The sequence below is a fragment of the Salvelinus alpinus genome, chromosome 6, assembly GCF_045679555.1.
Source record: "Salvelinus alpinus chromosome 6, SLU_Salpinus.1, whole genome shotgun sequence".
Lineage (NCBI taxonomy): Eukaryota > Metazoa > Chordata > Actinopteri > Salmoniformes > Salmonidae > Salvelinus > Salvelinus alpinus.
Window position 1 is genome coordinate 10,921,062 of NC_092091.1, and position 26,804 is coordinate 10,947,865.

General features: G+C 46.1%; 1 protein-coding gene across 2 annotated transcripts in view; it reads left to right on the plus strand.

Moving 5' to 3' along the window:
- The window catches only part of LOC139578129 (microtubule-associated protein 1B-like), a 92,197-nt gene that overhangs the window by 31,806 nt on the left and 33,587 nt on the right, over positions 1–26,804 (plus strand). Inside the window, exon 1 of one of the 2 annotated variants that reach the window (XM_071405374.1) lies at positions 11,973–12,269. The exons of the other annotated variant lie outside the window; for it this stretch is intronic. The gene's annotated coding sequence lies outside the window, so the exon portion shown is untranslated. Of the gene's footprint in view, positions 1–11,972; positions 12,270–26,804 lie in introns of those variants that run through there. 2 annotated transcript variants of the gene reach the window in all.

Sequence of the window (26,804 nt, forward strand, 5' to 3'; positions counted from 1 at the left end):
CCATTCAATCTACCTCATCCCCATTCTGTATTTATTTATTTATCTTGCTTCTTTGCACCCCAGTATCTCTACTTGCACATTCATCTTCTGCACACCCTACCATCCCAGTGTTTAATTGCTATATTGTAATTACTTCGCCACCATGGCCTATTTATTGCCTTACCTCTCTTATCCTACCTCATTTGCACATGCTGTTTATAGATTTTTCTACTGTATTATTGATTGTATGTTTGTTTATTCCATGTGTAACTCTGTGTTGTTGTATGTGTCAAACTGCTTTGCTTTATCTTGGCCAGGTCGCAGTTGCAAATGAGAACTTGTTCTCAACTAGCCTACCTGGTTAAATAAAGGTGAAATAAAAACATTTTTAAAATCATAACACCCTGGGATACCTATCCCCACCCCATCACAACACCCTGGGCTACCTATCCCCACCCCATCATAACACCCTGGGCTACCTATCCCCACCCCATCACAACACCCTGGGCTACCTATCCCCACCCCATCACAACACCCTGGGCTACCTATCCTCACCCCATCACAACACCCTGGGCTACCTATCCCCACCCCATCACAACACCCTGGGCTACCTATCCTCACCCTATCATAACACCCTGGGCTACCTATCCCCACCCCATCATAGCACCCTGGGCTACCTATCCCCACCCCATCACAACACCCTGGGCTACCTATCCTCACCCCATCACAACACCCTGGGCTACCTATCCCCACCCCATCATAACACCCTGGGCTACCTATCCCCACCCCATCACAACACCCTGGGCTACCTATCCTCACCCCATCATAACACCCTGGACTATCTATCCCCACCCCATCACAACACCCTGGGCTACCTATCCCCACCCCATCACAACACCCTGGGCTACCTATCCTCACCCCATCATAACACCCTGGGCTACCTATCCCCACCCCATCACAACACCCTGGGCTACCTATCCCCACCCCATCACAACACCCTGGGCTACCTATCCTCACCCCATCATAACACCCTGGGCTACCTATCCTCACCCCATCATAACACCCTGGGCTACCTATCCCCACCCCATCACAACACCCTGGGCTACCTATCCTCACCCCATCATAACACCCTGGGCTACCTATCCCCACCCCATCATAACACCCTGGGCTACCTATCCTCACCCTATCATAACACCCTGGGCTACCTATCCCCACCCCATCACAACACCCTGGGCTACCTCTCCCCAACCCATTATAACACCCTGGGCTACCTATCCTCACCCCATCACAACACCCTGGGCTACCTATCCCCACCCCATCACAACACCCTGGGCTACCTATCCTCACCCCATCATAACACCCTGGGCTACCTATCCTCACCCCATCATAACACCCTGGGCTACCTATCCTCACCCTATCATAACACCCTGGGCTACCTATCCTCACCCCATCATAACACCCTGGGCTACCTATCCTCACCCCATCATAACACCCTGGGCTACCTATCCCCACCCCATCATAACAAAGTGTCTGTCACAGGGTTCATCACTGTGTGCTTGGTTAGACTTAAAGATGGACAGTAATGAAGACTAGTGTGACAGGTTAAGAGGTTGTAATCAGATTAAAGTCATTTACAGTCCGAGGTTCCTAGCTGTAGTAGAGCACCAGCAACTCAATCCATATGAGGAGTCAAAATAGTATAAACAGTATTTTTTATCAAATACAACACACATGTCATCCCGTACTCTTTTGCCCATTTTATTACACGGTCACATCATCCATATCTGTTTCTGACATTCCCCATCCTCATGAATCCATATCTGTTTCTGACATTCCCCATCCTCATGAATCCATATCTGTTTCTGGCATTCCCCATCCTCATGAATCCATATCTGTTTCTGACATTCCCCATCCTCATGAATCCATATCTGTTTCTGACTTCCCCATCCTCATGAATCCATATCTGTTTCTGACATTCCCCATCCTCATGAATCCATATCTGTTTCTGACATTCCACATCCTCATGAATCCATATCTGTTTCTGACATTCCACATCCTCATGAATCCATATCTGTTTCTGACATTCCCCATCCTCATGAATCCATATCTGTTTCTGACATTCCCCATCCTCATGAATCCATATCTGTTTCTGACATTCCCCATCCTCATGAATCCATATCTGTTTCTGACATTCCCCATCCTCATGAATCCATATCTGTTTCTGACATTCCTCATCCTCATGAATCCATATCTGTTTCTGACATTCCCCATCCTCATGAATCCATATCTGTTTCTGACATTCCCCATCCTCATGAATCCATATCTGTTTCTGACATTCCCCATCCTCATGAATCCATATCTGTTTCTGACATTCCACATCCTCATGAATCCATATCTGTTTCTGACATTCCACATCCTCATGAATCCATATCTGTTTCTGACATTCCCCATCCTCATGAATCCATATCTGTTTCTGACATTCCCCATCCTCATGAATCCATATCTGTTTCTGACATTCCCCATCCTCATGAATCCATATCTGTTTCTGACATTCCCCATCCTCATGAATCCATATCTGTTTCTGACATTCCCCATCCTCATGAATCCATATCTGTTTCTGACATTCCTCATCCTCATGAATCCATATCTGTTTCTGACATTCCCCATCCTCATGAATCCATATCTGTTTCTGACATTCCCCATTCTCATGAATCCATATCTGTTTCTGACATTCCCCATCCTCATGAATCCTTATCTGTTTCTGACATTCCCCATCCTCATGAATCCATATCTGTTTCTGACATTCCCCATCCTCATGAATCCATATCTGTTTCTGACATTCCACATCCTCATGAATCCATATCTGTTTCTGACATTCCCCATCCTCATGAATCCATATCTGTTTCTGACATTCCCCATCCTCATGAATCCATATCTGTTTCTGACATTCCTCATCCTCATGAATCCATATCTGTTTCTGACATTCCCCATCCTCATGAATCCATATCTGTTTCTGACATTCCCCATCCTCATTAATCCATATCTGTTTCTGACATTCCCCATCCTCATGAATCCATATCTGTTTCTGACATTCCCCATCCTCATGAATCCATATCTGTTTCTGACATTTGTATTACTGTCAAGCTCTGCTATAATCCAGAGAAGGAATCGATTTTTATTTCTTTTTTATTTAACCTTTATTTAACTAGGCAAGTCAGTTAAGAACAAATTCTTATTTTCAATTAGGGTTAACTGCCTTGTTCAGGGGCAGAACGACAGATTTGTACCTTGTCAGCTCGGGGATTTGAACTTGCAACCTTTCGGTTACTAGTCCGACGCTCTAACTGATTGCCAACAGGAAGTCAAGGAGATTGTTTCCCTATCACAAGGCACCACAGCAATATTGCAGACTGTTAATTTCCTCTCCTCTCTACAGCTCTTCAAGTGCTTTCTCATCTCCTCTTGTCTCGTTCCTTTCAAAGATGTGGCCTGTCCTTAGTTTGCTATGGGATTTTAATAACTGAACAGCAGTAACAGTGAGTGCAAGTCCATAAATAACAGTTTATGATACAAGATACTAATAACATCATATTAACAACAACTAATCAAGTCTTAATCATATGTATTGGTCAGCTGGTACTTTATTAGAAATACCTTTATATGGTCAGTACTAGATACTTATTCAACATTCTTACCAGGCATCTGTGCTTCTGCTTGTTTTATATGCCTTTTGTTTCAAGGTCATCTTAGGCCAGAGTGGTGGAGAACAGAGTTTTAAAACTGTGTGATAGTCTTCCTAGCTCTATCAGTGACACTTCCTGGTTCTATTAGTGCCTTGTGATTCGACACAGCCCAGTTCTCTGACCTCATTCGGGGCCCCGAGACTGGCTGTGCTTCATTACCCTGCTAGCCACTGGTGTTCTGACTGGGTCACCCTGCTCTTTCAGTCTTACCGTGCCCCAATGCATTGTCCTGAGTAGAAGCCCAGGTTGAGCTGTGGATTACTTTCTTAGTGGAATGGTGGTCTTTTAATAACTGGGGTTAATCTTGTTACACGTGGTTGTGAACTTCCCTTAGACATACGTCTGGTACCCGCTTTGTCCTGCTCATCTCAGTCCTCCGTACACACACAGACACACACATTTGAATGGACGGTGTAGAGCTGCCAGCTTCCATTCCATGTCAGTAGTCTCTAAATCAACAGAACATGGCCTTGGCTCTCCCCTTTTCCACCTCCCTGCACATTGGGTTGACTTGTGCTTTCTAGGAAGCATTTCTGCTCTACTACAGTGGCATATAGCAAGGGAGGAGGTGAGAGAGAGAGTTTACAGGGGTAAAGACAGAGAGACAGGGGAGTCAAAAGGTCATCCAAAGGGCTACATAGGGAGAATCCAGTGAACATTGTACAATTGAAGTCGGAAGTTTACATACACCTTAGCCAAATACATTTAAACTCAGATTTTCACAATTCCTGACATTTAATACTAGTAGTAACAATTCCCTGTCTTAGGTCAGTTAGGATCGCCACTTTATTTTAAGAATGTGAAATGTCAGAATAATAGTAGAGAGAATGATTTATTTCAGATTTTTTTTCTTTCATCACATTCCCAGTGGGTCAGTTTATAACCTCATGAATTACTATTGACTTCATACAGCTGTAGAACCTCATGAATTACTATTGACTTCATACAGCTGTAGAACCTCATGAATTACTATTGACTTCATACAGCTGTAGAACCTCATGAATTACTATTGACTTCATACAGCTGTAGAACCTCATGAATTACTATTAACTTCATACAGCTGTAGAACCTCATGAATTACTATTGACTTCATACAGCTGTAGAACCTCATGAATTACTATTGACTTCATACAGCTGTAGAACCTCAGGAATTACTATTGACTTCATACAGCTGTAGAACCTCAGGAATTACTATTGACTTCATACAGCTGTAGAACCTCATGAATTACTATTGACTTCATACAGCTGTAGAACCTCAGGAATTACTATTGACTTCATACAGCTGTAGAACCTCAGGAATTACTATTGACTTCATACAGCTGTAGAACCTCAGGAATTACTATTGACTTCAGACAGCTGTAGAACCTCATGAATTACTATTGACTTCATACAGCTGTAGAACCTCATGAATTACTATTGACTTCATACAGCTGTAGAACCTCATGAATTAATATGAATGAAAAACAACAATCATGAATACCAACAGAGAATCCAAAACCCAGGAATAAAAAGTGGCTTCAGTCATCTGGCGTAAGAGCGCAGTCTCTCCTAAATGGTGTGTGTGTGTGTGTGTGTGTGTGTGTGTGTGTGTGTGTGTGTGTGTGTGTGTGTGTGTGTGTGTGTGTGTGTGTGTGTGTGTGTGTGTTTGCGCACCCATGCGTCATGTATTATTGAAGTAGCTGTTGAATAATTCAAAGCACTACTGATATTGATCCCAGGGCCTGATATCACTGCAGTCTGGCTCAGAGAGAGAGAGAGAGAGAGAAAGCGAGAGAGAGAGAGAGAAAGCGAGAGAGAGAGAGAGAGAGAGAGAGAGAGAGAGAGAGAGAGAGAGAGAGAGAGAGAGAGAGAGAGAGAGAGAGAGAGAGAGAGAGAGAGAGAGAGAAATATATGGAGAGATACATAGAGAAAGGTTGAGAGGGAGTAGAGAGAAGGGGGAAGAATGAATGAGAGAGAGAGAGAGATCGAGAGAGAGAGAGATCGAGCGAGAGAGAGATCGAGCGAGAAAGATATGGAGAGATACATAGAGAAAGGTTGAGAGGGAGTAGAGAGAAGGGGGAAGAATGAATGAGAGAGAGAGAGAGATCGAGAGAGAGAGAGAGATCGAGCGAGAGAGCGAGAGATAGAAAAAGCTTAGTTCAAACGGACGACAACCCTCTCATCATCCCATTGATCACTCAGACCATTCCCACACTGCAATGGTATCCTGGTGGGCCAAACAGAACACCACCCTGGGTTTACAGGGGGCCAAACAGAACACAACCCTGGGTTTACAGGGGGCCAAACAGAACCCAACCCTGGGTTTACAGGGTAACAAACAGAACCCAACCCTAGGTTTACTGGGGATAAACAGAACCCAACCCTGAGTTTACAGGGGGGCCAAACAGAACACAACCCTGGGTTTACAGGGGGCCAAACAGAACACAACCCTGGGTTTACAGGGTAACAAACAGAACCCAACCCTAGGTTTACAGAGGGCCAAACAGAACCCAACCCTGGGTTTACAGGGGGCCAAACAGAACCCAACCCTGGGTTTACAGGGGGGCCAAACAGAACCCAACCCTGGGTTTACAGGGGGCCAAACAGAACCCAACCCTGGGTTTACAGGGTAACAAACAGAACACCACCCTGGGTTTACAGGGGGCCAAACAGAACACAACCCTGGGTTTACAGGGTAACAAACAGAACCCAACCCTAGGTTTACAGAGGGCCAAACAGAACCCAACCCTGGGTTTACAGGGGGCCAAACAGAACCCAACCCTGGGTTTACAGAGGGCCAAACAGAACCCAACCCTGGGTTTACAGGGTAACAAACAGAACCCAACCCTAGGTTTACAGGGGGCCAAACAGAACCCAACTCTGAGTTTACAGAAGGACAAACAGAACCCAACTCTGGGTTTACAGGGGGCCAAACAGAACCCAACTCTGGGTTTACAGGGGGCCAAACAGAACCCAACTCTGGGTTTACAGGGGGCCAAACAGAACCCAACCCTGGGTTTACAGAGGGACAAACAGAACCCAACCCTGGGTTTACAGGGGGCCAAACAGAACCCAACCCTGGGTTTACAGGGGGCCAAACAGAACCCAACTCTGAGTTTACAGAAGGACAAACAGAACCCAACTCTGGGTTTACAGAGGGCCAAACAGAACCCAACCCTGGGTTTACAGGGGGCCAAACAGAACCCAACCCTGGGTTTACAGGGGGCCAAACAGAACCCAACCCTGGGTTTACAGGGGGTACACCAGGCCTGAACAGATAACAGGACACAGAGAATCCATGGAAGGAATTTTTACTTTGAACATTCACACTTTACACTACAAAGAGATAGCGCCGGCAGGAACGTCTGACAAGAAATTGAAATGAGACTGTAAACATTACTAGAATGACAAATTTATCGTATCACTTTCCTTTTGAAACCGCTTTTCAGAAAAACAAACATAACAAACTGAATAATGAATCAAGTCAAATCAAAACAGTGTTTGTGGCCAAACATGAGTCTGTCTGTGTGTCTGTCTGTGTGTCTGTCTGTGTGTCTGTGTCTATGTGTGTCTGTGTCTGTCTGTGTGTGTCTGTGTGTCTGTGTGTGTCTGTGTGTCTGTGTCTGTCTGTGTGTGTCTGTCTGTGTGTGTCTGTGTCTGTGTGTGTCTGCGTGTCTATGTGAGTCTGTCTGTCTGTCTGTCTGTCTGTCTGTCTGTCTGTCTGTCTGTCTGTCTGTCTGTCTGTCTGTCTGTCTGTCTGTCTGATGAGATGTAGGTCTATTGCAGTGATACATTTGGTGTTGTTGAAGTTGCCCCAAGACACTGATCTCGGGTCAGTTTTACTAACCCACTAGTGGTTAAGGTGAGGAATGGGGGAAGGGAAGCTGATCCAAGATCTGTACCCTCAGAATTACACCAGTGCCACGTCCGACTCTTTAGCTGGCAATCTCTGTCAGCATTCCAAACCGTCTGCAATCCTCAATCAGTCTTGCTGCACAAATTTGATTGAATGCCACATAATTTACATAGCAGGCGGGCATCAGATAGCGATATCATATTGATGCGGTTAATGACATGATAAACACTTGTCTAGGCGTTGGGAGATTTGGTGCATGACTGCAATGTCTGATGCTGTAGTTGATATCTCAGCTATACTGGCTGGGAGTGACAATGGAAATGAAGGGGCGTGGTTTCACACACACACCATACTTGATTGGGCTGTGATGATCAGAGCAGCTGTTGCCTTGTGTCCCAAAAACAACCATAGTGTGGAGGAGCGAGAGAAGGGAGAGAGAGAGAGAAATATGTGGGGAGAGGAGAGAGGTGGGGAGAGGAGGTAGAAAGGTGGGGAGAGGAGAGAGAGAGGTGGGGAGAGGAGGGAGAGAGGTGGAGAGGTGGGGAGAGGAGAGAGAGAGGTGGGGAGAGGAGAGAGAGAGGAGAGAGAGAGGTGGGGAGAGGAGGGAAGTGGGGAGAGGAGGGAGAGGTGGGGAGAGGAGGGAGAGAGGTGGGGAGAGGAGGGAGAGAGGTGGGGAGAGGAGGTAGAGAGGTGGGGAGAGGAGAGAGCGGTGGGGAGAGGAGAGAGCGGTGGGGAGAGGAGGTAGAGAGGTGGGGAGAGGAGGTAGAGAGGTGGGGAGAGGAGAGGAGAGAGGTGGGGAGAGGAGGTAGAGAGGAGAGAGGTGGGGAGAGGTGGGAAGAGGAGGTAGAGAGGTGGGGAGAGGAGAGAGAGAGGTGGGGAGAGGAGGTAGAGAGGTGGGAAGAGGAGAGAGGTGGGGAGAGGAGAGAGGTGGGGAGAGGAGAGAGGTGGGGAGAGGAGGTAGAGAGGTGGGGAGAGGAGAGAGGTGGGGAGAGGATGTAGAGAGGTGGGGAGAGGAGGTAGAGAGGTGGGGAGAGGAGGTAGAGAGGTGGGGAGAGGAGAGAGGTGGGGAGAGGTGGGAAGAGGAGGTAGAGAGGTGGGGAGAGGAGAGAGAGAGGTGGGGAGAGGAGAGAGAGAGGTGGGGAGAGGAGGTAGAGAGGTGGGAAGAGGAGAGAGAGACGTGGGGAGAGGAGGTAGAGAGGTGGGGAGAGGAGAGAGAGAGGTGGTGAGAGGAGGTAGAGAGGTGGGGAGAGGAGAGAGAGAGGTGGGGAGAGGAGGGAGAGAGGTGGGGAGAGGAGGTAGAGAGGTGGGGAGAGGAGAGAGAGAGGTGGGGAGAGGAGGTAGAGAGGTGGGGAGAGGAGGTAGAGAGGTGGGGAGAGGAGAGAGGTGGGGAGAGGAGGGAGAGAGGTGGAGAGAGGAGGGAACTAGGTGGGGAGAGGAGGGAGTGGAGGGAGAGAGGTGGGGAGAGGAGGGCGGTGGCGAGAGGAGGGAGAGAGGTGGGGAGTGGAGGGAGAGAGGTGGGGAGAGCAGGGAGAGAGGTGGGGAGAGCAGGGAGAGAGGTGGGGAGAGGAGGGAGAGAGGTGGGGAGATGAGGGAGAGAGGTGGGGAGAGGAGGGAGAGAGGTGGGGAGAGGAGGGAGAGAGGTGGGGAGAGGAGGGAGAGAGAGAAAAGAGCTGTTAAATTCTACAACCACCTAAAAGGAAGCGATTCCCAAACATTCCTTAACAAAGCCATCACCTACAGAGAGATGAACCTGGAGAAGAGTCCCCTAAGCAAGCTAGTCCTGGGGCTCTGTTCACAAATACAAACAGACCCCACAGAGCCCCAGGACAGCAACACAATTAGACCCAACCAAATCATTAGAAAACAAAAAGATTATTTCTTGACAGATTGGAAAGAATTCACAACAAAACTGAGCAAACTAGAATGTTATTTGGCCCTAAACAGAGAGACCCAAACTTAAGGAAAGCTTTAACTATGTATAGACTCAGTGAGCATAGCCTTGCTATTGAGAAAGGCCGCCGTAGGCAGACCTGGCTCAAGAGAGGATAGGCTATGTGCACATTGCCCAAAAAATGAGGTGGAAACTGAGCTGCAATTCCTAACCTCACATATTTCCCTCAGATTACACAGATCCACAAAGAATTTGTAAACAAACCCAATTTTGATAAACTTCCATAACTATTGGGTGAAATACCACAGTGTGCCATCACAGCAGCAAGATTTGTGATCTGTTGCCACAAGAAAAGGTTAACCAGTGAAGAACAAACACCATTGTAAATTCAACCCATGTTTATGCTTATTTATTTTCCCTTTTGTACTTTAACCATTTGTACATCGTTACAACACTGTATATATACATAATATGGCATTTGAAATGTCTTTATTCTTTTGGAACTTCTATGAGTGTAATGTTACTGTTCATTTTTATTGTTCATTTCACTTTTGTTTATTATCTATTTCACCTGCTTTGGCAATGTTAACATATGTTTCCCATGTCAATAAAGCCCCTTGAATTGAATTGAATGGAGAGAGGTGGGAAGAGGAGGGAGAGAGAGAGGTGGGAGAGGAGGGAGAAAGGTGGGGAGAGGAGGGAGAGAGGTGGGGATAGTGGGAGAGAGATAGGTGGGAAGAGGAGGGAGAGAGAGAGGTGGGAGAGGAGGGAGAAAGGTGGGGAGAGGAGGGAGAGAGGTGGGGATAGTGGGAGAGAGATAGGTGGGGAGAGGAGGGAGAGAGAGAGAGGTGGGAGAGGAGGGAGAAAGGTGGGGAGATGAGGGACAGAGGTGGGGATAGTGGGAGAGAGATAGGTGGGAAGAGGAGGGAGAGAGAGAGGTGGGAGAGGAGGGAGAAAGGTGGGGAGAGGAGGGAGAGAGGTGGGGATAGTGGGAGAGAAATAGGTGGGAAGAGGAGGGAGAGAGAGAGGTGGGAGAGGAGGGAGAAAGGTGGGGAGAGGAGGGAGAGAGGTGGGGATAGTGGGAGGGAGAAAGGTGGGGAGAGGAGGGAGAGAGAGAGAGGTGGGAGAGGAGGGAGAGAGAGAGGTGGGGAGAGGAGGGAGAGAAAGAGGTGGGGAGAGAGAGAAGTGGGGAGAGGAGAGAGAAAGAGGTGGAGAGAGGAGGAGCGAGGTGGGGAGAGAGAGAGAGGTGGGGAGAGGAGAGAGAGAGGTGGGAAGATGAGGGAGAGAGCGAGATAGGGGTGGGAGAGGAGGGAGGAGAGAGAGAGGTGGGAGAAAGAAGTGGGGAGAGGAGGGAGAAAGAGAGAGAGAAGGGGAGAGAGAGAAAGAGGTGGAGAGAGGAGGGAGTGAGGTTGGGAGAGGAGGGAGAGAGAGGTGGGGAGAAGAGGGAGAGAGAGAGGTTAGAGAGGGAGAGAGAGAGGTGGGAGAGAGTAGGGAGAAAGAGAGTGAGGTGGGGAGAGGAGGGAGAGAGGTGGGGAGAGGAGGGGGAGCGAGAAAGAGGTGGTGAGAGGAGGGAGTGAGAGACAGGGGTGGGGAGAGGAGGGAGAGAGATACAGGGGTGGGGAGAGAGAGAGGGGTGGTGAGAGGAGGGAGAGAGAGACAGGGGTGGGGAAAGGAGGGAGAGAGATACAGGGGTGGGCAGAGGAGAGAGAGAGGGGTGGTGAGAGGAGGGAGAGAGAGACAGGGGTGGTGAGAGGAGGGAGAGAGAGACAGGGGTGGGGAAAGGAGGGAGAGAGATACAGGGGTGGGCAGAGGGGAGAGAGAGGGGTGGTGAGAGGAGGGAGAGAGATACAGGGGTGGGCAGAGGAGAGAGACAGGGGTGGTGAGAGGAGGGAGAGAGAGACAGGGGTGGGGAGAGGAGAGAGAGACGGGTGGCGAGAGGAGGGAGAGAGAGACAGGGGTGGTGAGAGGAGAGAGACAGGGGTGGTGAGAGGAGGGAGAGAGAGACAGGGGTGGGGAGAGGGGAGAGAGAGGGGTGGCGAGAGGAGGGAGAGAGAGAGAAGTGGAGAGAATGAGAACAGTAACCTCCTTATTTGCTATATAAAGAATCTAAGCAGAGCCAGCATTACCAGCTGGCTGGGAGTGTTAGAAAGGCAGAAAATAGCTGTGATGTTTGTAAAGGAAGAGATAACGAGGCTTGTGTGTGTGTGAATAGATGCAGTAGCAGTCCCATTGCACCAAACAGCTGTCTGATGTAGTCTCCTGTCTGAACTAAAACACACACACCTCTTCTCCATATGAACCAAGATAGCCTATTTGCTGCATGCCTCTTCTCCATATGAACCTATTCACCCCAAAGGCAACGCTATTATCTGCGTCATCATACTTCTATTTGTATCAGATTGCTTCCAAATTATGAGCTGTTATGTCAAGAAACCTGTCTGGTAAGTTCCTGTTAAAACATTTCCATTGTCAGATTCGCCAGAATGTTTTTTTCGTTTAGTCTTGAGTTCAGGCAGTGAGTTACCGCTGGTGCAATGTGAGTCGCATAGCGCCGCTCCCTGGCCTGAACCAGAGGCGGCTGGCTGCCTGACGACGTTGCCGCATCCCGTCCCGCTTTGCCACAGGTTTGCATTCGTATCCAAATCTGCCAATCTTCTCTCCAGTCCCTCCCTCTCATCCCTCCCCCTTCTCCTTCTCCTTATCCTCCTCCTCCCCCCGCCCGCAGACCACCAACAATGCTCTCCAGTTTCTAGACACACGACTCTCCGGTAAAGTGGCTCTGCATCGTTTTATCATACCTCAGTGCTCTGCATCGGTAACGGTATGTATATGTCTATAACAAGTTATCTTGGCTAAACGGTTTTACAAAAAAATATACGGAATGATTACCCTAGCCTATAGGTTTAGCCTTTTCTATGATTTCGTTTGTTTTCATTTAATTGATCACTGGTAGACTGTTTACCGACGTGTACGGTACGGATATACTCGTAGGGGGGTGACTGTCTCCTCTCCCGTTATCTATCCTCAGATGACCGCATTTAATTTCCAATGTATTTCATCAGAAACTTTACGGACCCATTTTTAAACGACACCATCCGTATGCTATTTCCATTTACAGTTTGACTACACATTTAATTCATATGATTTCAATATAATATTTACCGTGACAGTAATTTGTTGAAAACTTGCCAGAGACAGTATTAAGTCATTAAATAATCAGACTCATTTAAACCTACCTTGACATAATGGACAGCAGTACTGGCTACTTACTGTACGTTCAGGTGACGGATTTCAACCACTCCTTCCCTTTATCCAACGTAACTGGATTAACGGTCTGTAAGGTGAAGCTTGGACGTACGCATGTGGTATAATGCGTTTTAATATTGAACTGTATCAGGTTTACGAATGTAGCCTTTGCATTTATTAGAATTTAATATTGAATAGACTGAGATATGAATACGATTAAATACATTGGCGCAGTAGATTGCTGTTTTGTTACCCCTGGGCGCCTTAATTAAGCTATAGTTCGATTCCTTCCGCTTGATTGGATGATGTACGTTTATTGAACTGTGTAGATCGACCTTGTTGCGTGTATGACCTAGCTTGCCTCTCGGTTCAATCGAGGACAATTTACAATCTCACAAGGACGCGCAAACGCCCCTATAGCAAAATGGACTATAATGAAGTGTTAATGCTCGTGCACGTTCCTCAGAATGTGCACGGGTAGAATGTTTTGGATTTGCTAAAGATATCCGGGGGCATTAATCGTAAACTAGATGAATTAGTCATATTTGTTCATGTCAGATATTTCTCTCAGTCACCGCAGGGACTGAATATTGGTTAACTGAGCGTTCACGCTGTTGAATGTGGTTCTTTGTTCAACGTCACCATCTGCGTTATGTTATGAATGAAACAAATATCCTGCTGTAAAGAAATGGTGGGAGATAATTATTTTCCTGCTTTGGAATCAATGCGATCTGCACCCTTTTCGTTTGAGACTCAGGAGCAATGTTGTTACCTATGGATACTAGTGCTGGGTGCATTGGGAATACCCCAGGCCTCTCCAGTGACTCAGCAATGGTCCCTATGACTCAGACGCAGCATGTATGACATGTCTATGTGTGTGCGTGCGTGTGTGTGCGTGTGTCTGTATGACTTGAGGGGATGATGAATGGAAAAACTGATCGACAGCAGGGATGAGACGGGGATTCAAATGATGTTACTCAAGCCTGAATTGAAAAGATGCCACATTAAATGTTTGTACTGCAATATAATGAAGGTTTATGTAAATGAACGATTTAGCCATTAGTATGACTGTAAAGTGGAGATGTTTATTTAAAAAAATAATATATATAGATATATATATATTTTAAAATAAAAGGATCAGGCTCGCATTCTGGGGTGATGTTTTGAATCCCAACATACACACACTGAACAATCGGAATATATTGCAGCTCTCACTCACCCACCAGGGTCAAGTGAAAGTGCACTAGATTGACAGTGAGCTAAATGTGTCTGTGGGCTAGAGACACGAGTCATTAGATAAACCTGTCTGGTTGTTCTCTACAAGCTAGCTATATCAGTCGTAATCTTTTGTTTCTCTGACCTTCGTAGAGCTATTAGCTTGCTTAGGGTAAGGTGGGATACCTAGTCAGTTAAACAACTGAATGCCCTCAACTGAATTGTGTCTTCCACATTTAACCCAACCCCTCTGAATCAGAGAGGTGGGGGGGGGGCTGCCTTAAATCAACATCCACGTCTTCAGCACCCGGGGAACAGTGGGTTAAACTGCCTTACTCAGAACGACAGATTGGTACCTTGTCAGCTCGGGGATTTGATACAGCAGCCTTTACAGTTACTGGCCCAACACTAACCACGAGGCTACCTGCCGCCTCTACACTCTAACCACTAGGCTACCTGCCACCTCTACACTCTAACCACTAGGCTACCTGCCACCTCTACACTCTAACCACTAGGCTACCTGCCACCTCTACACTCTAACCACTAGGCTACCTGCCACCTCTACACTCTAACCACTAGGCTACCTGCCGCCCCAGGTTAGGCTAAAGGCGTCCGAATGCTTCCCATCCTATATATTATGATGCCATTTTTGTGACGTTTTTGTTAGTTTTGGTCTTCGGCAAGGTTTTTTTTCTGCTCTTTGTGAACACAGCATTTTTCCTTGAGGCAAGTCGAAGTTCGGAGCCAAAGTCTACGACCCTTCGGTCATTGGTCAACAATAGGGATTCTTCAATGAAACATGCCTTAAGTCTGGGCACTGTCCTGATAGTTAACGTTTAGACATTTGATAACTGCAGGCAACAGAGACTACGGAAGTGTGTTGCCCTTTTTAATTATGGAGTGTGGTGCCATCTGTAGATTATAGAGTGCGTTGCCCTTTTAATTACGGTCCCATTCATTCAGTTGTGATCACCAGGTTTCTAGGAAACCGAGGGACTTAATAACCATATCCATAACAATCTGGACATTCCACATCAACAGACAAACGCTTGATAAACAGTAGTGGTCTGCCAAGTCATTTAGGAGGCACAATCATTGAGGCACAATCAGGTGATTCAACTTTAACCTCTTTAAGTCCATTTCTAATTGAAGGACGTTTGCGATTACCGTCGCCACTATACGTGTACATTTTGCTTCAACTACTTTCTGAATGGTTTCAAATCAATGGAGTCTTAGCTACTCAACAGGGTGCTTACTTCCTAATCTGTCAGGATTTGGGATTGGGTTTGAAACAATGAGCCACTCTCACTCTGAAATTAGGAGTGTTGGTTCACGACCTGGCCGACAGTTGCATGTCAGGGGAAATATGTTCGGGAACTTATGTAATCACTGGCCTGAGACCTAATTTAGATAACCTAATTTGTTGAAGTGAAGTGCAATCTATGAATAACTACAGGTAATCATACACACACAGACTCTCTCTCTCACACACACACACACACAGACTCTCTCACACACACACACACACACACACACACACACACACTCTCTCTCACACACACACACTGGCAGACATGCACAAGGAGGAAGGACATTGCGATTACCGTCGTCATTAAACACGTATAATTTGCCACAAAGACACTGCATGGTACGGCATTCCCAGCCGCGTCCTCAGAGCATGCGCAGACCAGCTGGCTGGTGTGTTTACGGACATATTCAATCAATCCTTATCCCAGTCTGCTGTTCCCACATGCTTCAAGAGGGCCACCATTGTTCCTGTTCCCAAGAAAGCTAAGGTAACTGAGCTAAACGACTACCGCCCCGTAGCACTCACTTCCGTCATCATGAAGTGCTTTGAGAGACTAGTCAAGGACCATATCACCTCCACCCTACCGGACACCCTAGACCCACTCCAATTTGCTTACCGACCCAATAGGTCCACAGACGACGCAATCGCAACCACACTGCACACTGCCCTAACCCATCTGGACAAGAGGAATACCCATGTGAGAATGCTGTTCATCGATTACAGCTCAGCATTCAACACCATAGTACCCTCCAAACTCGTCATCAAGCTCGAGACCCTGGGTCTCGACCCCGTCCTGTGCAACTGGGTCCTGGACTTCCTGACGGGCCGCCCCCAGGTGGTGAGGGTAGGTAACAACATCTCCACCCCGCTGATCCTCAACACTGGGGCCCCACAAGGGTGCGTTCTGAGCCCTCTCCTGTACTCCCTGTTCACCCACGACTGCGTGGCCATGCACGCCTCCAACTCAATCATCAAGTTTGCGGATGACACTACAGTGGTAGGCTTGATTACCAACAACGACGAGACGGCCTACAGGGAGGAGGTGAGGGCCCTCGGAGTGTGGTGTCAGGAAAATAACCTCACACTCAACGTCAACAAAACAAAGGAGATGATTGTGGACTTCAGGAAACAGCAGAGGGAGCACCCCCCCTATCCACATCGACGGGTCAGTAGTGGAGAAGGTGGAAAGTTTTAAGTTCCTCGGTGTACACATCACGGACAAACTGAATTGGTCCACCCACACAGACAGCGTTGTGAAGAAGGCGCAGCAGCGCCTCTTCAACCTCAGGAGGCTGAAGAAATTCGGCTTGTCACCAAAAGCACTCACAAACTTCTACAGATGCACAATCGAGAGCATCCTGTCGGGCTGTATCACCGCCTGGTACGGCAACTGCTCCGCCCACAACCGTAAGGCTCTCCAGAGGGTAGTGAGGTCTGCAGAACGCATCACCGGGGGCAAACTACCTGCCCTCCAGGACACCTACACCACCCGATGTCACAGGAAGGCCATAAAGATCATCAAGGACAACAACCACCCAAGCCACTGCCTGTTCACCCCGCTATCATCCAGAAGGCGAGGTCAGTACAGGTGCATCAAAGCAGGGACCGAGAGACTGAAAAACAGCTTCTATCTCAAGGCCATCAGACTGTTAAACAGCCACCACTAACATTTAGCGGCCGCTGCCAACATACTGACTCAACTCCAGCCACTTTAAAAATGGGAATTGATGGAAATTATGTAAAAATGTACCACTAGCCACTTTAAACAATGCCACTTAATATAATGTTTACATACCCTACATTACCCATCTCATATGTATATACTGTACTCTATATCATCTACTGCATCTTGCCATCTTTATGTAATACATGTACCACTAGCCACTTTAAACTATGCCACTTTATGTTTACATACCCTACAGTACTCATCTCATATGTATATACCGTACTCTATACCATCTACTGCATCTGCCATGCCGTTCTGTACCACCACTCATTCATATATCTTTATGTACATATTCTTTATCCCTTTACACTTGTGTGTGTGTGTAAGGTAGTAGTTGTGGAATTGTTAGGTTAGATTACTTGTTGGTTATTACTGCATTGTCGGAACTAGAAGCACAAGCATTTCGCTACACTCGCATTAACATCTGCTAACCATGTGTATGTGACTAATAAAATTTGATTTGATTTGATTTGATTTGGTTTCAAAGATGGGTTAATGTGCTGGGATTTAGTCTAGCTAGCCTAGCTTGGTTTAACCAGACTGAATGCCCTGCCACCATTGTTTCACTCAGCATTCAGTCTGGTTTACCCAGGCTAAGATTTACCCTCAAGCATGCCTCGGCATTGAGTTTCCTCATCAGAGTATGTGATTAAGTTAATCAGCTATTAGACCACTGAAGAACCACTCTACTGCAATATTCTGAAGTAGATTACAAGACTCTTCTAGTACCGAGGGACTAGTATGTAAATGCAGTAACAGTAGCTCTCAAATCAGCTTGAACCGCTTCACTTCCATCCCAGTCAGACTCTATGTGGACCGTTTCACTTGCATCCCAGTCAGACTCTATGTGAACCGTTTCACTTGCATCCCAGTCAGACTCTATGTGAACCGTTTCACTTCCATCCCAGTCAGACTCTATGTGAACCGTTTCACTTGCATCCCAGTCAGACTCTGTGGACCGTTTCACTTCCATCCCAGTCAGACTCTATGTGAACCGTTTCACTTGCATCCCAGTCAGACTCTGTGGACCGTTTCACTTCCATCCCAGTCAGACTCTATGTGAACCGTTTCACTTCCATCCCAGTCAGACTCTATGTGAACCGTAAACAATTTGGGTCACTGGTTGCTTTTGAGCCCTAGAAGGATGGAAAATGACTAGGCTCTCATTATAGTTCCAAAACTAGATCACATGGTTCCACTTATCAGTGAAGTCTGTCTGACTGCCACTCACCATTTTACCAGGCAACGACCGGAACACCTCCTGTACCTCTACAACGGCTGGAACACCTCCTGTACCTCTACAAAGGCTGGAACACCTCCTGTACCTCTACAACGGCTGGAACACCTCCTGTACCTCTACAATGACTGGAACACCTCCTGTACCTCTACAATGACTGGAACACCTCCTGTACCTCTACAACTGCTGGAACACCTCCTGTACCTCTACAACGGCTGGAACACCTCCTGTACCTCTACAATGACTGGAACACCTCCTGTACCTCTACAATGACTGGAACACCTCCTGTACCTCTACAACGGCTGGAACACCTCCTGTACCTCTACAATGACTGGAACACCTCCTGTACCTCTACAATGACTGGAACACCTCCTGTACCTCTACAACGGCTGGAACACCTCCTGTACCTCTACAATGACTGGAACACCTCCTGTACCTCTACAATGACTGGAACACCTCCTGTACCTCTACAACGGCTGGAACACCTCCTGTACCTCTACAACGACTGGAACACCTCCTGTACCTCTACAACGGCTGGAACACCTCCTGTACCTCTACAACGGCTGGAACACCTCCTGTACCTCTACAACGACTGGAACACCTCCTGTACCTCTACAATGACTGGAACACCTCCTGTACCTCTACAACGGCTGGAACACCTCGTGTACCTCTACAACGACTGGAACACCTCCTGTACCTCTACAATGACTGGAACACCTCCTGTACCTCTACAATGGCTGGAACACCTCGTGTACCTCTACAATGACTGGAACACCTCCTGTACCTCTACAACGACTGGAACACCTCCTGTACCTCTACAATGACTGGAACACCTCCTGTACCTCTACAATGGCTGGAACACCTCCTGTACCTCTACAATGACTGGAACACCTCCTGTACCTCTACAATGGCTGGAACACCTCCTGTACCTCTACAAAGGCTGGAACACCTCCTGTACCTCTACAATGACTGGAACACCTCCTGTACCTCTACAACGGCTGGAACACCTCCTGTACCTCTACAATGACTGGAACACCTCCTGTACCTCTACAATGACTGGAACACCTCCTGTACCTCTACAATGACTGGAACACCTCCTGTACCTCTACAATGACTGGAACACCTCCTGTACCTCTACAACGGCTGGAACACCTCCTGTACCTCTACAACGGCTGGAACACCTCCTGTACCTCTACAACGGCTGGAACACCTCCTGTACCTCTACAACGACTGGAACACCTCCTGTACCTCTACAACGGCTGGAACACCTCCTGTACCTCTACAATGGCTGGAACACCTCCTGTACCTCTACAACGACTGGAACACCTCCTGTATCTCTACAACGGCTGGAACACCTCCTGTACCTCTACAACGGCTGGAACACCTCCTGTACCTCTACAACGGCTGGAACACCTCCTGTACCTCTACAACGGCTGGAACACCTCCTGTACCTCTACAATGACTGGAACACCTCCTGTACCTCTACAACGGCTGGAACACCTCCTGTACCTCTACAATGGCTGGAACACCTCCTGTACCTCTACAACGGCTGGAACACCTCCTGTATCTCTACAACGGCTGGAACACCTCCTGTACCTCTACAACGGCTGGAACACCTCCTGTACCTCTACAATGACTGGAACACCTCCTGTACCTCTACAATGGCTGGAATACCTCCTGTACCTCTACAATGACTGGAACACCTCCTGTACCTCTACAACGACTGGAACACCTCCTGTACCTCTACAATGACTGGAACACCTCCTGTACCTCTACAATGGCTGGAACACCTCCTGTACCTCTACAATGACTGGAACACCTCCTGTACCTCTACAATGGCTGGAACACCTCCTGTACCTCTACAAAGGCTGGAACACCTCCTGTACCTCTACAATGACTGGAACACCTCCTGTACCTCTACAACGACTGGAACACCTCCTGTACCTCTACAACGACTGGAACACCTCCTGTACCTCTACAACGGCTGGAACACCTCCTGTACCTCTACAATGGCTGGAACACCTCCTGTACCTCTACAATGACTGGAACACCTCCTGTACCTCTACAATGACTGGAACACCTCCTGTACCTCTACAATGACTGGAACACCTCCTGTACCTCTACAATGACTGGAACACCTCCTGTACCTCTACAACGGCTGGAACACCTCCTGTACCTCTACAACGACTGGAACACCTCCTGTACCTCTACAACGGCTGGAACACCTCCTGTACCTCTACAATGGCTGGAACACCTCCTGTACCTCTACAATGACTGGAACACCTCCTGTACCTCTACAATGACTGGAACACCTCCTGTACCTCTACAATGACTGGAACACCTCCTGTACCTCTACAATGACTGGAACACCTCCTGTACCTCTACAACGGCTGGAACACCTCCTGTACCTCTACAACGGCTGGAACACCTCCTGTACATCTACAATGACTGGAACACCTCCTGTACCTCTACAACGGCTGGAACACCTCCTGTATCTCTACAACGGCTGGAACACCTCCTGTACCTCTACAACGGCTGGAACACCTCCTGTACCTCTACAACGACTGGAACACCTCCTGTACCTCTACAACGGCTGGAACACCTCCTGTATCTCTACAACGGCTGGAACACCTCCTGTACCTCTACAACGGCTGGAACACCTCCTGTACCTCTACAACGACTGGAACACCTCCTGTACCTCTACAATGACTGGAACACCTCCTGTACCTCTACAACTTGTCTTTTCTGTCCTTCTTTCCTTCATGAGCACCGATAGGTAGAAGCACAGGATATATCTCCATCTTATTGTGAACACCTCTCAACCACATTCAGATCCTTGAGGAAAGGAGACAAGGAAAGGAAGATACTAGAACTGTCATGCTCTGAAATGACTGCAGTAGAAAGAACAGGCGTCTGTCTCAGAGAGTGCAGTAGTTTTGGGGCTCCCGAGTGGCGCAGCGGTCTAAGGCACTGCATCTCAGTACTAGAGGCTTCACTACAGACCCTGGTTCGATTCCAGGCTGTATCATAACCTTGGGAGTCCCATAGGCCTGTGCACAATTGACCCAGCGTCATCCGGGTTAGGGTTTGGCCGTTGTAGGCCGTCATTGTAAATAAGAATTTGTTCTTAACTGACTTGCCTAATTAAATAAAGGTTACGGTAAATAAAAATAAAACAATTAATTAAAGTGAGCAGTCTCTCTGCCTGCTGTGTTGAGGTACAGAGAGTGCCAGCTTTCTAAGGCTACTGTGGTGCTGAGGGACTGTGTGGGCGTTCACTCTCTCTCTGCAGTGAGTAAACTCTCCCTTTGAAATGCAGTGGGTAGGTAGGACAGGACAAATTTCTCTATCTTTCACACAGACACACACCATTCTCTCTATATGGTCTGTCTCTTGATAGAAAGATAGTCTAGGGAGAGGGGGAGAGCAGTCACATCACAGACAGGCATTATTGCTGAAAGCAAGCATATTGGGCTGAGGCGACCGTTCCATTTAAGCGGTGCAGTATAGCAGTAAACATTAATCCTCTACTGAAGAGCTCTATTCCCACTGGTCGTCCTGCACCATCTCCCTCCCTGATCCCAGATCTGCTGACTGCACCTGGTGCACCAGGCATCCAATTTGCCTGACACCTAGGCTCTAAGGTGCTTGGACTTAAACCAGCCGTGCAAGCTAAGACGGTCCTTTTGGGAAGCTAAATTTCACGTAGGCGACAGCTCTGCCTTTTTGTTTTTGACGTAGAGTTCCATACTGAAATTCTCCCTGAGGAAACTAGATGATTAGGTTTGTTACCATGCTGGCTTGGCGTCGTTCTCATATGTGTTGCAGCTATTCTTGATTATATTTGTGTATTGTGTTAGCTTTTAAAGGAATAAAAAAACATGCCTCAAGCTTTAACATAAATTCCCACACTCCCAACGAGAGACAAAATCCAAATCCTAAATCCAGTGAGAGACAAAACATAATTGAGGGCTGGGAGTTTTGAGTACGTAACCATGATAACCGCCACGTCAATACGGAAATCTGTTGTCCGAAAATAATCCCGCCTACATATTTTACATATGTCTTAACGCTCAACATTCACTTGAAGAGGCATATCTACGGCGTCGTTGTTTTAAAATAAACTGGTTGAAACCAACCCGTAACCCCAAACTGCCTACTAGCAGTTCTGAAATCCACCCTAAACTGAGAGTAAATTCCGAGGCTCACTTCCTCTCCATGAAGAGTGACTGAAAGGCCCCCAGGCAAGCAGTGGTTTACTCGATAGCCATACCAATTTTATACCAAATTAGTTTTCTGAGTAACTTTTCTTTAGGGGAATTGCTATCTCTGTCAGCTTTCCTGGAAGGACTCAGTGTCCCGAAATAAGATTTGTGAGATGGGAAAGAATGGAGAATGTTCTTTTTCTCTGGGTTTTCTCACCTCGAGCGATGGTATCACTTGTCATTGTGTTGAAGGTCACTATGACAGTTCTTTTTCATAATACCTGTCTCCTGGTTGTCCATTTGACCCCGTGACCCTGTCTTGGGTTGTCATGAAGATGGATGACATGTCACTGTGCATCAACTCATTGATGACCTGAAACCTGACACCTCTGGCCTTTTGCGATGCTCAGCATAACAAGAATATATGACAAGTGATGACAAGCTTCTTCTTTTTTTGTCATACAGTGAAAAAAAATCCAATATCCAGACTACTCCAATATGTTACTGGCTGTGTGGGCTGTAGATCAGCTGTGGTTACACAAGCACGACATTGTGGATGCAATTAGTATTCATTACCAACTTGTTATCGTTTGCTTCCTGCGGCCTCATGCAATTGACATCCCTACATCTGAATTATTTAATAAGAGAAGTCAAAACAAGGATCTATGGATAACTTTTTTTTTTTTAATTACTGTTCTGTCTCCCCTCGCAGATTCTTACGTAATAGTCAATCAAGCTCCTTCGTAGCCTACATAGAGATAGAATGGAATAAGGGGAAAATAAAGACATGATTTTATATGAGATATAGTAAAACGGGAGTGAAAGAGATGGTTTGATCAGGAGAGTTGGAGGTTAAATATTTATTGGAAGTGTGTCTATGATCTTTGACCCACACAGGGCCTCTATAGGCCACCTGTGTCAAATCAAATCAAATGTCATTGGTCACATACACATGGTTAGCAGATGTTAATGCGAGTGTAGCGAAATGCTTGTGCTTCTAGTTACGACCGTGCAGTAATATCTAACAAGTAATCTAACAATTTCACAACTACCTTATTTCACAACAACTATGTAAAGGAATGAATAAGAATATGTACATATAAATATATGGGTGAGCGATGGCCGAACAGCATAGGCAAGATGCAGTAGATGGTATAAAATACAGTATATAATATGATGAGTAATGTAGGTTATGTAAACATTATATAAAGTGGCATTGTTTAAAGTGACTAGTGATACATTTATTACATCCAATTTTTTATTATTAAAGTGGCTAGAGATTTGAGTCAGTATGTTGGCAGCAGCCACTCAATGTTAGTGGTGGCTGTTTAACAGTCTGATGGCCTTGAGATAGAAGCTGTTTTTCAGTCTCTCGGCCCCAGCTTTGATGCACCTGTACTGACCTCGCCTTCTGGATGATAGCGGGGTGAACAGGCAGTGGCTCAGGTGGTTGTTGTCCTTGATGGCAGTAGTGATGTCATGGTTGGCACAGTGTGGGTATCCCAGGTCTCTAGGAGACGATTGCCACAGCGCCAATCCTCTACTGTTGCCCTTTTCTGGATGTCTTTTTGTCTGGCTGTCTGCTGTCTGTTTGGCTGTCTGTGTCTATCTGTCTGTCTGTGTCTATCTGTCTGTCTGCTGTCTGTTTGGCTGTCTGTGTCTATCTGTCTGTCTGTGTCTATCTGTTGTCTGACTGTCTGTCTCTGACTGTCTAGTTATGCATCTCTCCACTCTATTGCCTATATATCCTCTAACTATCTCTCCATCCTTATACTCTCTCTCGGTTTCATAGTCTATTATTTGACCATCACTGCTGTGTCGTCTATCTCTCCTTGTGTCTCTGTCTTGATATTGATGAAGGTGAATACACTTAGTTTGATCCTTTCCTCTTGTTGTATATTATTATTATAGCACATCCTTCCTCATTGGTCAGAGAAGATTGGCCACGCATGTGAGAGCAGTATGATGCCAGCCCAGCCTATATATCCAACTGTTAGCTTCCTGGGGTTTATTCTGTCTGATCCGAGCAGTAAGGTATGGAGCCTTGCATGCCGACTAAACCGGGCGCGCGCGTGGGTGCGCCATCGTACGCGCATGTTGATTTTGTCCATCCACACCAGACGTGATCAGGACACGGAGGTTGAAATATCAAAACGGAACTCTGAACCAACTATATTAATTTGAGGACAGGTCGAAACACATGAAACATTCATGGACATTTAATTTGTCCTGGGATATAAACATTGGGTTATTATTTTACCTGAAATAATGCACAAGGTCATTTATTTCAGGATTTTTGTAGAATTCGTGTGTTCTCTACTCCGACAATTAATCCCCAGATAAAAGGGGAAACCTAGTTAGTTTCTAGTAATCTCTCCTCCTTCAGACTTCTTCTTCTTTGGATTTAATATGGCGGTTGGCAACCAACTTTAAGGTACATTACCACCACCAACTGGACTGGAGTGTGGACCTCAGTTCATCTTTCAATCATCTACGTGGGTGTAAGCTCGTGAAAACCAATGAGGAGATGGGAGAGGCGAGACTTGCAGTGTGTCACACGTCAAAAATATAACCAAGTGCTATTTTAGCGCCTGGCTATGCAGACGCTCGTTGACTCGCGTGAGAAGTTTGGATGAAATGATTGAATAACAATCACCAGTCAAAAGTTTGGACACACCTACTCATTCAAGGGTTTTTCTTTATTTTGACTATTTTCTACATTGTAGAATAATAGTGAAGACATCAACACTATGAAATAACACATATGGGGTGGCAGGTAGCCTAGTGGTTAGTGTGTTAGACTAGTAAACAAAAGGTTATAAGATCGAATCCCCGAGCTGACAAGACAAAAATCTGTTGTTCTGCCGCTGAACAAGGCAGTTAACCCACTGTTCCTAGGCCGTCATTGAAAATAAGAATTTGTTCTTAACTGACTTGCCTAGTTAAATAAAAATAAAATAAGCAAAAAAGTGTTAAACAAATCAAAATATATTTTCTATTTGAGATTCTTCAAAGTATCCACCCTTTGCCTTGATGACAGCTTTGCACACTCTTGGCATTCTCTCAACCAGTTTCACCTGGAATGAAAATAGTAAAAATAAAGAAAAACCCTTGAAATGAGTAGGTGTGCCCAAAACTTTGACTGGTACTGTATGTGTACATTGATTTTGCAACGCTCGTGCATTAGAAACACACATTTTCGTTAGTCCATTTGTGTGCCTTCATGAACACACCCCTGGACTCAATGGCCACGCCCAGAATCCAGTTGAGGGTCTGAGATTGGGATTGGGACAGCTTGGAACTCGAAAGCCCAGCTGTGATTAACGTAGAGAGGGTTTCACTGGCTTAGCAGCACAAACATCCAGCACTGCCAAATCACAGGACTAGGATTACGGCCAGGAACTAGGACATACACTTCCTGTTCGGCTTTAAGGTGCAAGTTGGTGAGCCAATCGACACCCAAGAAATGGTTGGCTGGTGTTAGGATCGGGCTTGTTTAGGAGAAACAGTGGGTGGCTGTCTGCTCCTTACTCTCAGTCCCTGATAGACTCTGTCACAGGTGCCTTAGCAAGGTCATAGGAGAAAAGAGACCCATATATTGTTTGAGGGTTTGGAAATAAATCCGGAACAGATGAAAAAATATATATTATTTATTTTTAGGACAAGATGTCCCGAAAGTTAAAAGCCAAAGGTGCTAAAGTGAAGTTGAGGAGAGTGCAACATTACCTACAGTAACATTTATATGTACTATAGAGATGTGTGGTGTGGAACTGACATGTTTCTCATTCATGTTGAGTAAATATATGGGTCAAGCTTTATGCAATATATTTATATTGATTGTGGACCTCTATGTAGTTCAATGTGATTGATTTTATTAAATATGTTTATTGTAATATATACAGGGCTGTTTTTTTATTGTAATATATACAGTGCTGTTTTTTATTGTAATATATACAGGGCTGTTTTTTTATTGTAATATATACAGGACTGTTTTTTATTGTAATATATACAGGGCTGTTTTTTTATTGTAATATATACAGGGCTGTCTTTTTATTGTAATATATACAGGGCTGTTTTTTTATTGTAATATATACAGGGCTGTTTTTTTATTGTAATATATACAGTGCTGTTTTTTATTGTAATATATACAGGGCTGTTTTTTATTGTAATATATACAGTGCTGTTTTTTATTGTAATATATACAGGGCTGTTTTTTATTGTAATATATACAGGGCTGTTTTTTTATTGTAATATATACAGGGCTGTTTTTTTATTGTAATATATACAGTGCTGTTTTTTATTGTAATATATACAGGGCTGTTTTTTATTGTAATATATACAGGGCTGTTTTTTTATTGTAATATATACAGGACTGTTTTGTAAAAGAGATGTTTAATCTCAATGTGACTCCCTGTTTA